Source organism: Gopherus evgoodei, chromosome 14 (assembly GCF_007399415.2).
Source record: "Gopherus evgoodei ecotype Sinaloan lineage chromosome 14, rGopEvg1_v1.p, whole genome shotgun sequence".
In the NCBI taxonomy this organism is placed as follows: domain Eukaryota; kingdom Metazoa; phylum Chordata; order Testudines; family Testudinidae; genus Gopherus; species Gopherus evgoodei.
In genome coordinates, this window is record NC_044335.1 from 32,395,102 (window position 1) to 32,408,783 (window position 13,682).

The following is a 13,682-nucleotide window of genomic DNA, read 5'->3' on the forward strand; positions in this document are numbered from 1 at the left end:
TGGCAGGCCCATAAAAGAAGATCTGCAGGGAGAGCCCAGTCAGTTATCTTCTGGAGCTTAAGAAGGGAGGACTGGATGCATGACAGGAAGAAAAAAGCTAGCTCCCTGGCCAGAACAGTGCTACTAGCAGGGACTAAGGGGGCTAGAAAGAGCTCCTGCCTAGCTGCTGGGATTTGCAGGCTGAGGCAAGAGTAGAGAGGGTGCTGGGGCCAGGGCTGGCTCCAGGCACCAGTGCTGGAAGCAGGTGCCTGGGGCAGCCAATGGAAAGAGACCAGAGGCAGGCCCTGCTCACAGAAGCTGGCAAGGAAAGGGATGATGTTGCAAAAATACACATACCTAAAAGGTACCCGAACACTCGGATACTTGCACATTCCACACAGATAACAAGGAACAGGCTAACCCATCCTAAAGATGAACAAAAGGGTAATATGATGGATAGCGTTGTTTTGTTCCAACCAACATGTACAAGGTGAGAGACGGCACCTTTCAGCGTAGAGGGGTTGTATCTTGCTACTTAGAGGGTTTGCACTTCAAAACGTCAGGAGTGATGTGTAACTTGTTTGTATAAGAATTCACCCGAGGAGTTGTCTTTGTCCAGCCTAGGGGGCAGTGGAGAGTCCCGCCACTGACTGAGCCGGTCCATGGTCAGGGGCACATATTCATAGTACATCCTGTGGAGTCTGCTGAAAACTATTACTGTGCTTCGTTTGACAATAATCCTGGCCGGGTGCCTTCGTACCTTATTGGAGTGGTCATTGGGGGTCATTGGGGGTTCTCTCGGGGTCTGCTGTGCCAGCTATCTGCGCAGAGCCGGGGCAGCACACTGACGGAACACACACACACACAGCTGACTGTTATCAACAGTGAATAGAGCAGAGCACCACACCGATGACATCTGACAACACCCCCCACCTACAGGAGCAGCTCCCATTGCCTAGGGCAGGGGACTAACTAGCATGCATAGCAGGTGGCTGTTGAGGGGTCATGGCATATGCCTCTCCTGCTGCTGCTGGCCCTCTTCTCCTTGCACTCTTCCTGTAGCTGGGCTCGGGCTGTGGCATATGCCCTGTGGCAAATTGCAGTCTGTTGCCCCAATGCAGGCACCCAGAAGTTGGAGTTATCTATCCCTGTCTCCGAGTGCTGGGAATGGGGCTGCACCCTCATAACCCCATCATTGCATCCTTCCACATCCCAACCCCCCGCATCCCATCCCCCTCACTGCATCCCTCCCTGTCTCAACCCCGTGCTCCTCGTCCCAACCCCTAGCACTCCATCCCTGCATCCCTTCCCGTCTCACCCCCCCAGCATCGCCATCCCCCTCACTGCATCCCTCCCCGTCCCAACCCCCCCATCCCCATTGCTGCATTCCTCCCCATCCCCCTCACTGCATCCCTCCCCCATCCCCACCTACCCATCCTAGCACCCCTTATAGCGCTCTCTCACACATCCTCTCTGCCTCCCAGAGCTGCCACCCCCATGTCCCTCACCTCCCACAGCCCTGCACCCCATTCATCTCCATACACTGCTGCACTCCCATTGTGTCCCTGTACACCCCTGTGCCCCCCCATGATTGGGCAGCCAAACCCCCAAAAGCTAGTGTATATTCTAATACCTAGATTCACCAGGCCAGCATAAAACAGCTTCTTTATTACCTTACTGGTTACTCAGACGTCCAAACGACACAGTTCCCTTCAAGTGATCCAGCCTCAGGCCTCCATCCAGGTAACAACGTCAAATACGATGAACATTTTTGTAAATCTTATTTCATCATATAAAAGAAAAGGTTCTACCAATCCCAAAGGATCGGACACATTACCTCCCAGGTTAACGAATGTTTCAGATCTTACCCAAATGGACGCTACCACCGATTCTTATTAACTACAATCGAAAGGTTTATTTATAGAAAGAAAGAAAGAAAGATGAGAGTTAAAATTGGTTAAAGGAATCAATTACAGTAATGGCAAAGTTATTGGCTCAGGCTTGTAGCAGTGATGGAATAAACTGCTGGCTTAAGTCAAGTCTCTGGAGTACATCCACAGCTTGGATGGGTCATTCAGTACATTGTTCAGAGCTTCAGTTTGTAGCAAAGTTCCTCCAGAGGTAAGAAGCAGGATTGAAGACAAAATGGAGAAGATGCAGCTGCCTTTTATAGTCTTTTGCCATGCGGCCTGTGTTTCCTTTGTTTCAAACAAAAAGCTGCCCAGCACATGGCTTGGAGGCCTTAGAGTTCTGTCCATAGACATGCCCCTGCATGCCTTGCTGAGTCATGAGGTAGATGTATCTGCCTTCTCTCAATGGGTCAGTTGTATTGCTGATGGTCCTTAATGGGCCATCAATCAGGCTAGGTAGAACTGATGCCCAAACTGTCTGGGGATAACCAGAAGCATAGCACAACTTTGAAATAGAGACATACATACAAAGCTGTAACTCATCAAACAAAGGGGATACAAACATATAATGAGATTATCATATCTGGCAAGTTATAACATTTTTGAAGATACCTTACATGGCATATCTGGCATAATGCATTACAATTTTACAATATTAATACTCATAATATCCTCATGTCCCCCAGATTCCATACAGTGTCACACTCCCACATCCTCATGCATCTGTAGCCTTCTGCCTCCCCATCCACGCCACATACCCCCCATGCTCCCTCCTCTCTCCTTCACTGCCCTCTCTCACCCCCACCCTGCTCTTGTCCTTGACATCTTTCCCTCCCCATCCTCTCTCCTCCACACACACCCCATTTTTTCCCCTCCTCCCTTCCCAACTGGGGGTGTCTGCGTTGGCAAGTGTGTGCATGCATGCACTGTATGTAAGAGACTGTATGTCTTTGTGCAGGGGTGTGTGTGTATTGCTGCATGTGTATATACCTGTGTGAATACAATTTGTAGCCTAACTCTTTGACTTTAATTCCTTTTCGTGGCTCGCACACAAAAAAATTAATGACATAAAATGTGTGTAATCATTTCATAACAAGTTTTTAAAAGAGAGGGGTCTCTTAGATCAATGTATTATTTCTTAAAAAGTGGTGGTGGTTGTTGACTAGTAATTTCAGAAGAGCCAATGTATCAGACATTTCTCCCCACCTCTGTCTAGCTACATTATAAACTCTTTCCTGCAGACTCTCTTTTTATGTGCATGTCCAGCATCTATCACCCTGGAGCCCTGATCTTAGGTGGGGTCTCTAGGCATTAAACAATAATTATAATTGTGTTATTGCTGGTTATACACTCTATGGAAGTATATGTGTCAGTGCATGCTAGATGTGTACACATGAATACGTGTGTGTATCTGCATGTAGGTGTGGGAGTCAGTTTCTACAGATTTATTTATATAGGGATATGGACAGGTGTGCATTTCTGTGGTTGTGCTCTATGGATTTGTATTTGGGCTTCAGGGGTGGGCCTTTAATGGAAAGAATCATGAAAACCTTTGTGAAATTTCATTTTTTTTAAATTACCCTTTTTGACTATTTCACTGCCAGCTCTAGCATCCTGTAACAAATAAAACCTGAAATTAGCATAATACATCTGTCAAAACAATAAATATGCTGTTTGGGCCTTGCAGTGAAAATGAGCATGAGAGCCAGGGCAGGGGAGAGCAAGCAATGGAGGGAAGACAGGGTGCAGGGGGATGAGGGCTTGGGCTGGGGATGAGAAGTTTGGGGTGTGGGAGGGGCTCAGGGCGAGAGTAGGAGTGTGGGGGGTGAGGGCTCTGGCTGGGACGGGGATGAGAGGTTTGGGGTGTCAGAGAGGCTCAGGGCTAGGGCAGAGGGTTGGGGTGCAGGGGTGTGTGAGGGCTCTGTCTGGGTCTGGAGATGAGGGGTTTGGGGTGCTGGAGGGGGCTCAGGGCTAAGGCGGAGAGTTAGAATGCAGGGAATGAGGGCTTTGGCTGGGGCTGGGGATAAGGTGTTTGGGGAGTTGGAGGGGCTCAGGGCTAGGGCAGAGGGTTAGGGTGCGGGGAGGTGAAAGCTCTGGCTGGGGGCTCTCGGGTGAGGCAGGGCTGGGGATGAGTTTGGGGTGTAGGCAGGCTGCTCTAGGATAGGGGGGAGGGATAGCTCAGTGGTTTGAGCATTGGCCTACTAAACCCAGGGTTGTGAGTTCAATCCTTGAGGGGGCCGGCCTACTAAACCCAGGGTTGTGAGTTCAATCCTTGAGGGGGCCATTTAGGCATTTGGGGATTGGTCCTGCTTTGAGCAGGGGGTTGGACTAGATGATCTCCTGAGGTCTCTTCTAACCCTAATAATCTAGGGGCCGGAGAGGAGGACTCACCCTAGCCCTTCCCTGCCAGCAGCAGCAAGCTCTGGGGTAGGGACTCCCCTTCCCGCCCCTCCAGCAGCACACTCACCCCCACCACTGTCACTGCATGTGCTCGTAGGGCCCCTCTCAGGTCCAGGAATCTCCCTCGCCTCCCCCATGGGTGCCGGGGGTGCTGCGTGCGCCTCCTCCCCTGCTGTTGCCCCTGACTGTAGCCTCACTGGGGGTGGGGGATGGGGCTGCCTCCTTGCCCAGCATGGGGCAGGAGCGGTGACGGGGGGGGGCTGTGCTGGTGGAGGGTCCCGCCGGAAAAGGGAAGGGTCTGAGGAGGAAGGGCAGGCTCAGAGTCAGCCTGCCCTGGCAGTCGATATGGGGGGCACTAGGACTCGGCGGCAGCAATAGCTGCAGAGAGGCAGCATGGAGCTGCACGGAAGAGGCAGGGAGGCTTTGCTCCCTTCGGGACCCAGGGATATGCACAGGGCCAGCAAGGGGGGGCCAGGGGACACTCGGGGGAGGCACGGGGGGCAGCAGGTGGGGCCAGGGGGGAGACCTGGCCCCAAACATTGGTGGAGCTGGGCTCCTCGGCTGTGAATATTGCTGGTGCTCAGGCACCACATAGGTATATAACTTGCCGCCCATGCTCCCAGCTGATGTGGTACTGGGGAGGTGAACGGAAAGCAAGGGGACTGTCTCCTGTATGTTCAGTACTTGCACCCACTGGTGTGTGGGCAGTGAAGAGAAGAATCAGGAGAAAGCAGACTGATCCAAAGGCAGTGATGAAGAGCTGGGTCTTCTAGGGGGGTGACAAGTGGGGAGACTTGGCCAAGGGGAGGTAGCAAGGGGGAAAAGTAGAACAGTACTGTGAGGTAGATGGAGGTGACTGAGACAAAGAGACAGTAGGGCATAGGAGCAGAAAGGATCAGACTTGGGGGGAACGGGTAGAAGGGTCTGTAACCATTAGAGTACAGTTCCCTCAAGACCTAGAATAGAATCAAGATTCCTAATTTCAACGTTTCTCTGCTGTCAGCACATGGCTGTGAAACCCACTGCAAACTGAATGCTTTCTCTCTCTCTAGTGGCTGATGCATAGAGCATGACAACCTACCACTGCTATCAGTTATTCTGTAAGACCAAGAGGTCTGGGCTGTGGATCTAATGGTTCTACTCCTGGTGCTGAACCATGTGAGATTTAATATAGTTTCATTTGAGGGAGTCTCTGCTTTCAGTGTGCTTTTTTAGACACCTAGGAAATTACTTATGAAAATATATTAAAAGAAAGTTAAGGTGGCAAAGTTAAGCACTTAAAAGTTAGGAAATGCCAGAACTAACATTGCCTGTACAACCTAAATTCAGCCCCCTTGTACATATGTATTTTGATACAGTCTTTAATCACATAACATACTATTTTTTCCACAGGACCCCGCCTCACTCAGTGTCCCACACAATTTTATCTTATTCCTCTCATACACCGTCACTGACCACTGCAATATATATAGGTGTTGTGATGCAGCAGTTAGTTGCAGCAAGTTATCAGATCTTCCACCATGATCCAAGGACAGGTGCAACTGCAGCTAGAGGGAGCTGGGAGCAGGTCTGAGCAGATGATCCAAAGGGCCTGTCTTGGCTCTAAAACAGAGGAATGTTTGAATGAGTTGTAAAAACTACTGCAGAGTTTCAGGGTTATTAGAATATCTGCAACCACCCTCTGTAGCAGCTCCACTAGGTATGTCAGGAAATGGGAATAGAAGAGTGCTTCCCTCCATTCTGACGCTCTGCTGCATGCTGTCAATGCCCTCCTGAACTCCATTTCTGCCCTGGCATTCACACAGTGCCAGGCAGCCTCCCTGCTCTGGTGCTGCACTGTTGCCCTGGAAAGTTCTAGCAGGCTGTTGGCATACACCAGAGTGCATCACAAGGGCTCAGTCTGAGCAGCCGAAGGGGATGTCCTAGAGGGAATGCACAGGATAAGGTGCTAACAGCTGGAAAGTCTGGAAAAGGTGACATAGTTAAGTGTATGTTAGGCTAAACAGTTTGTGTTTGCCAAGCCCAGGCTAATGTTTTAATGTAATCAAGAAAAGGCCCAAGAGTTTATCTGGCACTCCTGTGCACCTAAGCAGTGGGCAGGGCAAGGGTGTTTGGTTTTGTGCAAGTAGAAAGTTGGCAACCCTATGTGCAGAGCAGTGTGCACCTAACCCACTGCTCTGCACATAGGGTTGCCAACTTTCTACTCGCACAAAACCAAATACCCTTGCCCTGCCAGGGCCGGCTCTAGCCATTTTGCAGCCCCAAGCATGGCGGCACGCCCCGGGGGGGGCGCTCTGCCACTCCGATGGACCTCCCGCAGATGCCTGCGGATGCTCCACCAGAGCAGCGGGACCATCCACAGGGACGCCTGCAGGAGGTCCACCGGAGCCGCCTGCCGCCCTCCTGGCAACCGGTAGAGCGCCCCCCGCGGCATGCCACCCCAAGCACGTGCTTGGTGCACTGGGGCCTGGAGCCGGCCCTGTGCCCTGCCCTTGCTCCAAGGCCCCGTCTACTGCTCACTTCATCCACTCCTCCCTTTGTCATTCACTCTCCCCACTCTCACACACTCGCTCATTTTCGCCAGGCTGACTCAGGGGGCTGGGGTGCTGGAGGGGGCTCTGAGTTGTTTAGAGTATGGGAGAGCGCTCCAGGCTGAGGCAGGGGGTTGGGGTGTGAGAGGAAGTGCAGGCTCTGGGCTGCGGGTTCTGAGGTGGGGCCAGAGATAAGGTGGTCAGGGTACAGGAGGGGGCTCTGGGCTGGGGCAGGGGGTTGGGGTGTGTGTGAGGGCTCGGGCTGGGGGTGCAGACTCTAGGGTGGGGCTGTGGAGTTTGCGGTATAGGCGGGTGTTCCAGGCTGGGACCGAGAGGTTCAGAGGGCAGGAGGGGGATCAGGGTTGCAGGCTCCAGGCAGCGCTTCTCTCAAGGAACTCCTGGAAGCAGCATGTCCACCCCCCACTTCCTACCCAGAGGCACAGCTAGGCAGCTCTGCACACTGCCCCATCCATAGGTGCCACCCCCACAGTAGGTAGGGTGGCACTTGGGGTAGCATGTGGAGCTCCCTGGCTGCCCCTACACATAGAAGCCAGAGGCAGGACATGGTGCTACTTCCTGGGAGCTATGCAGCACCGGCAGCTGGACACAGTGGCCCAGTCAGCAGTGCTGACCAGACCCACCAGAGTCCCTTTTCCAGTGGCAACTCTGGTCGAAGACTGGACACCTGGTCACACTATCTGCACGTGCCTGGCACGGGACCGTGCTCGCCTCTGGCAGGGCTGCACAGCCGGCAGGTGGAGTTTTGGGGCACCAGGCTCCGTGACAGGAGGGCTACAGGTCGTTCCGCCAGGCGCGGGAAAGCCACGCCAGGCGGAAATGCCGGGGGGGATGTTGGCTACGAGGCCCAAGCGGCAGGCACGGGGAAAAGCAGCAGCAAGGCGCGCGCAGCTGCAGGGCAGCAGCTTCCCTGGGGCCGAGGAGGAGCCAGCTGCGCCGCGCGGCACATAGCCCCGCCCACTCTGCAGCAGGGCAGAGGCGGCGCGCGCGACAGGTCGTCACCACAGCTCCGCCCCGCCCCCTCCGTGCTAGGCCCCGCCCCCTCCCTCGCGGCGGCGCCTCAGCCGCGGCGGCCATTTTGTGGCGCTGCTCGGTCGGTGGCGCTGGGCTCGCGCGGGGAGCGGGGCCCGGGCGGCGATTAGCCCCTTTCTAACCCTTTTTCCGTACAGATTCCTCGGTAAGAAACCGGCAGCGTCCGGGCCGGGCTCGGCCCCGCCCCTCAGCAGCCCCCTCCCCGCGCGGCCGGGCCAGCCACGGAGCGTGTCCTCCGAGCCGCACAAAGGGGGGAGGGGCAGGGACTGGGCTGAGGAGGCCCCGGAGCCTGGGCGGCTCCTGCCCGGGGCGCGGGCCCCAGCGTGCCCGTGTCTCCGCCCTCGTTCGCAGGGCTCTGTTGTCGCCCGGCGCCTTACATACCGGCGCCGCTCACGGCCTGGCTGCGGCCTCGAGCGCCGCGCTGCGCCCGCTCCCCGGGGGCAGAGCCTGGCCCCTGCGCGGCTCGTGCGAGTTGCGCGGAGTAGGCGGCGCGCTCGGGTGGGCGTGGAGTGCCCGTGGTCGCGGAGCCGTGTTTTCTTCTCGCAGACCGCCCGGCGGCTCCCGCCTCTTTGTGCTCCGGGCTGTTGGCTCTGAGCCCCGGCGCGGGGCTTTGGCTCCAGGGGCCTCGGAGCGGAGGATGGGAAACAGGAGTGAGCTGGATACTGACTCGCCTTTAACGTGCCAGCGTCTGGGGGCGCTTTGCAGACATGAGCGATGGCTCCCTCAGTGTGTGCAACGAGTGTTCTGCTGCGACAGTGACCACGAATTAACGTCAAGCTTGTGTGCCTTTGGGCGGGGGCAGAAATAAAAGCAATGGCACGATTAAGGTTGTGATGTTGATGTTTGTACCCTCATAGGCCATCTGGATGCAAGGTGTAAACACAACACTTCTTACTTGGTGAGCTGACTGCAGCATTTGTGTCAATCAAATTCTCCTTTGTGGTTCACGTTGTTTCACCAGTTGATGTGTGTGTCAGAGGATCCTGGCATGCCTTCACTCTAATTCCCTCTGGTTTGAATAGACCCACTTCTCAATAATAGGAAATACAGCTAATCATTACAGCCTCTCTTAGAGATACAGTTGAGTTATCCACTGTTGATAGTGGACAGGAACAATTGTGGGCATCTTTCAGTGAGAGGGCCTGGAGGGTGCCTCTTTGCTCTTAGCTTTACAAGAAGCCTTTTGCTCTTTTCCAAAGTGAATATGCGGCCATGATGGAAAAGGAAGCTGTGCTGGAAAAAAATATAAAATGTGTTTGTATCAGTTTTTCCCCTGTAAAAGCGTAGGAAGGAGGAGTTGGCAAAAGTGAAGTTTAAATAGTGATAAGGGCATTTTATCCTAACATAAGGAATGTAACTGTATGAAAAGTGTTTATGTAAACCAGTGTTACTTTAATCATAACTGCAGATTGGTGATGTACTCAAAACTACTGTAGCTTTTTCTTAGGTGCTGTAGACTATAGGAAAATGTGCTTCAAAATGGGTCCTAAGAAGAATGCATCTGGATTCTGTGTTAATACAGGCGGTTGGATTAGATAATCTCAGTTGTCCCTTCGGATGTTGGAATCTGTGAAACATGAATCTATTCTCTGAATTTTCCTCTTTCTTGGGGGGAGAAAATATCTTGGTTCTTGCTGTATTATCTTGTGTCCTTAGACTTGTGTATCGCTTCAAGCTTCCCTTCCCAACTCTCACTGCTGGGGTTAGAGAAGTAGGTCAGTGCATCTTTTTCCACCTTTAGAGAACCTCATTGCTTATTTTCACTTGTGACCTAAATTGGGTCTCATCCTAGTCTCTAGTGGATATTTGTCTACAGTGCAAAACCAGTGGGGAATGTGGCAGAATTGATTTTTTTTTCAAGAACGGCATAAATCTAGAATTATGGGGTGATTCAGATCACAATTGTCAGTTCTGTATGGAAAAGCAGTATCTGCTTCTTTCTTCATTTGGTTGTGTATGTAGGTAACACTCTTGTGAGCACCAAATTCACATGAGAGAATGCCTCTGTGACAGTGTAATGTGGTCTTTTAAATGTTCTGATTCAAGATCTAGAAAATAACTTAGATTTGTCTAAACAAATCATAATGTTGGCTAATGGTAAATGAATTATGCTGGATGGGTACAATGGAAAGTTCAAATATGGTAGACTATTTGAAGAACACTATTGGGTTTTGCATATTATAATGTGGTATTTTGTAGGATAATGTATCTTTAAAGCAGTATTACTTTAGTCTATTTTTATTAGATTTAGGTTTCTAGATAAGTGTACACAACTAGAATGCGTTTTGGTCTGTATAGTGGAAATGTTCTGAATTATCTGGAATTTCTTGGTAAAATGTTGCTTCTGTATGAAAGATCTATTCCAAATCCATACTTAAATAGATAAACATTTGTGTGAAAGCTGTCTTTCAGGTTATGTCATATCTTTTTGTATTGGAAATTGCTTTTTGAAACTGGCTACTCTTTGGAGCAAATAGCAGATTCCTAATTTGGGGTTGTCTGGTCTTGAGTCCTCTTTTTTTAAAATAAAAAAGCATGGCTCTGTTTTGGAGATGAGTATATTTGTCATTTTAATCAAAAGCCTAACTTGCGGGACTTCAATTTACATATTTTTCTCACTTATAATTTTGCTGTTGGTGTCTTGTTTCCTGAAGGTTTTTGAATGTGACTGTTTGTTTCAATCTTTTGATAGTGAATTCTTCTAGGTTATATGCAGTACATTTAACACCAGTTTGTGGATGCATGTCAATACTAAATGTTTACAGCAGATGCCCCCAGTGGTCCAACTTCATGAGAAAAGGGCAACTAATTCATATTTTTTCTAAAGACCTGTTTCTCAATTTTTTCTTAATATATTTTTCTATAGGTACCTTCCAGAGAGCCAAGAGTATAGTGTGAGGTGGTCTATTAGGTAATGGAATAATTAATACATGGTTTTGGTTTTTTTTCAGATGTAGACACAAACATTTCCAGTAAAACCATATAGCTTTTTGCTCACTCTTGTGATCCCTGGAATAGAAATGTAATAATCTTGAGTACAAAGAATGACTGGGATCTGACTCTTGTATTGCATGTTAGATTAGGGCTGTAGACTGCAAACAAAAAGGCATGGGTTCCCATAGTACAGTATGTGAAAGCACGCATTTTCCAAAGATGAGACTTTGATGTGTGTCTTAGCTCAAAAGGTTTTGTTGGTTCTTGGAAGGATGTTGAGATGTGTAGTTAAGTTTTTCTCAGTAGCAGCATAAAGTACTGTTTTGCTTAGGTGGGATAGGAAGGTGCAGAATTAAAAAGCAATTGACTTGATAGTGTTAGTAACAAATGGTTTGGGTAAGGTTTTATTATTCAGTATCAGGATTTGATTCTGCATTGTGAGTTTCGGGGGTCAAGGGTGTGACCCTTGCTTTCTGAAGATACATTGACTAATTCGGGAATCTGGAAAGGGAAAAAAAATTGGAGATGTTAAATACTGTGTAATCAGTGTCTTCTGGCTTTTAATTTGTATGTATTCTTATGAGTTAAAATTTGCTAACAAAGTATAATTAAGCAAGTGCAATTATCAAAATGTAAGAGATTAACAAGTGTTTAAATTTTTTGCACACTTAGTCTTGTGGTTGCTATATGATGCAGTGCTTTGTGGTGGTCTCAGACTTGAACTTTCTTAATATACAGTTCATTGTGGACTGTTACTGCTGTTGTGTTGCCTGAATTGATTTTTGCCTCCATTTATTCTTTATTGCAGTCTAAAAGTTGGTTTTAATTGGTTGCCCACAGGATTGGCTTGGCTTCTGCTACTTATTAAGAAAAAAACAGCAGTCTCTGCAGGTAAGAGATTTTTGACGTGAAGATTTCTTTTTATGCTTATTGACTACATGTTAAGAATATTTCTTAACAATTATGTGGAATATATGAATTGGTATCAAAATATCAGTAAAAATTGCGCGTGACACAGTTTGGCTTTTTAGCTCTGATTCCCATTGGTAATCGTTGTTATGGCAGTGCTGTCCTTGTAAATGACTTTTCTGCCAAATTCTGAAGTAGTGCTGTTTTATCAGCATATGGTAGTTTTGAATACTCTCTCCAACCATTCTCCACTGTTTGTAAATGTAGGTATTTGCTGCAGGCAACAGTTCTGCATGTTCCTAAAAGCTATAAATATCAATGTGTAAAATATATACTATTTGGGTTCTTATAACTAGGAATTGCAGTATTTAGAGAGCTCGGATATATTTATTTCTGAGAAGGTATTTAGGCTTTCTTAATTTAATAGGTGAATGCTAGTCCTTGCAAAAAAGTCTGCCAGCTGCCCAGTTCTAGCTATAATTAGTCCCCTTAACACTTCTCGAGCTAGATACCTTCCATCCTTCCTTCAGCATCAATGCTGTTCTGCCTTCTAGACTCTGTTCAAGGATTGCCAAACGTGCATGTGTTGATGATGGTGTTGTAGATTAACACTCAGCAGGGACTAGGTAGAGCCTTCCAAACTTGTGTTTATACCTGTGAACTATATGTAAATTCAGAGGTTAGTCCTGTACCTTCTCTGTTCAACACTTTTTACATATGGCCTTAAATTACTTATTATCTTCTATGTACCCAGTTTCTGTTAATCTTCCTGAAAGTTGCACATTGACAAATATGTCCTCTTATGTGTTGCACACTTATCTTAATAGCAATTATTTTTGAAACTGGAAATAGAAGTAATTGTCTATCAAGATAGACTTTTAAGGCCAGAAGGGACCATCGTGATCATCTAGTCTGACCTCCTGCACACTGCAGGCTACAGGACCTCACCCACCCACTCCTGGAATAAACCCCTAACCTCTAGCTGAGTTACTGATGTCCTCAAGTCCTGGTTTAAAGACTTCAAGTTACAGAGAATCCACCATTTACACTAGTTTAAACCTGAACGCGACCTGTGCCCCATGCAGAAGATGAAGGTGAAAACCCTCCAGGGTCTCTGCCAATCTGACCCAGGGAAAAATTCCTTCCTGACCCCAAATATGGCGATCAGTTAGACCCTGAGCATGTGGGTGAGACCCACCAGTTGGACACCTGGGAAAGAATTCTCTGGAGTAACTCAGAGCTCTCCCCATGTAGTGTCCCATCACCAGCCGTTGGAGGTTTTTAATTGAAATGATTTCTTAATTTTAATTTAAACTAGATTTTTATTTGCATGTGGATAATTATTCACTTTCCATTTTTAGTCATAAATTGCTAAAGTGGATTTTATATTTTTTAATTTAGTAGAATTTCAGATTTTACATAGATGCTTCATACTTAAAATGCCCATTTGTACTGCAAAAGTCAGGATGAGGGGATGGGTTCATTGTCAGCCTTACAGTGAGAAAAACGTAACCCTGAACACAACTGATAAGCCCCACACTATATTTGCAACCATCACCTTCCAGTATTGACCTGGAAAGTAGAAATGCTCTAACCAGGCTGTGCTGCTCCATCACATTTTGTAGTTTGAACCAATGGGATTTATGCATCTAAATCACTTAGGTGCTTTTGAAAATCCCACCCTTAAGAGCTTAAGTATAGGCTCCTATTTTTTGTGAATTTGGGCCTGAGAGTGGTTTTAGGAGTTTATTATTTTGTTACAGTGAAATTCTAAAATGTTAATATAAATGTTGAAGTCGTTTTGTTTTGAAATGACAGCTGTTACGCATCTTAATAAGCTTTTATCAAAAATACAGTTTTAACCCTGATGTTGCAAGCACTTATGGACATGCTTTACTTCAAGGACGAGTAGTCTCGTTGAGTCAAAGCATCTAGCTATTTAAGTAAAGTTCGATCACCTGTTAAGTGT

The 13,682-nt window shown here is 48.4% G+C and overlaps 1 protein-coding gene and 1 long non-coding RNA gene across 7 annotated transcripts in view; one reads left to right on the forward strand and one right to left on the reverse strand.

The window, feature by feature from the left end:
• Positions 1 to 5,059: 5,059 nt before the first annotated feature.
• LOC115634858 lies at positions 5,060 to 10,358 on the reverse strand. Its single transcript, XR_003996462.1, has 2 exons — positions 8,252 to 10,358; positions 5,060 to 5,891 (listed from the first exon to the last, which is right to left on the reverse strand). It is a non-coding gene; the product is annotated as an uncharacterized LOC115634858 (long non-coding RNA).
• CPNE1 (copine 1) overlaps positions 7,893 to 13,682 on the forward strand; it is a 97,212-nt gene continuing 91,422 nt past the window's right edge. For 4 of the 6 annotated variants that reach the window (XM_030532795.1, XM_030532790.1, XM_030532798.1 and 1 more), the window contains exon 1: positions 7,893 to 8,015. The gene's annotated coding sequence lies outside the window, so the exon portion shown is untranslated. Of the gene's footprint in view, positions 8,016 to 11,612; positions 11,696 to 13,682 lie in introns of all 6 variants that reach the window. The other 2 variants (XM_030532791.1, XM_030532792.1) reach the window with 2 other exon arrangements.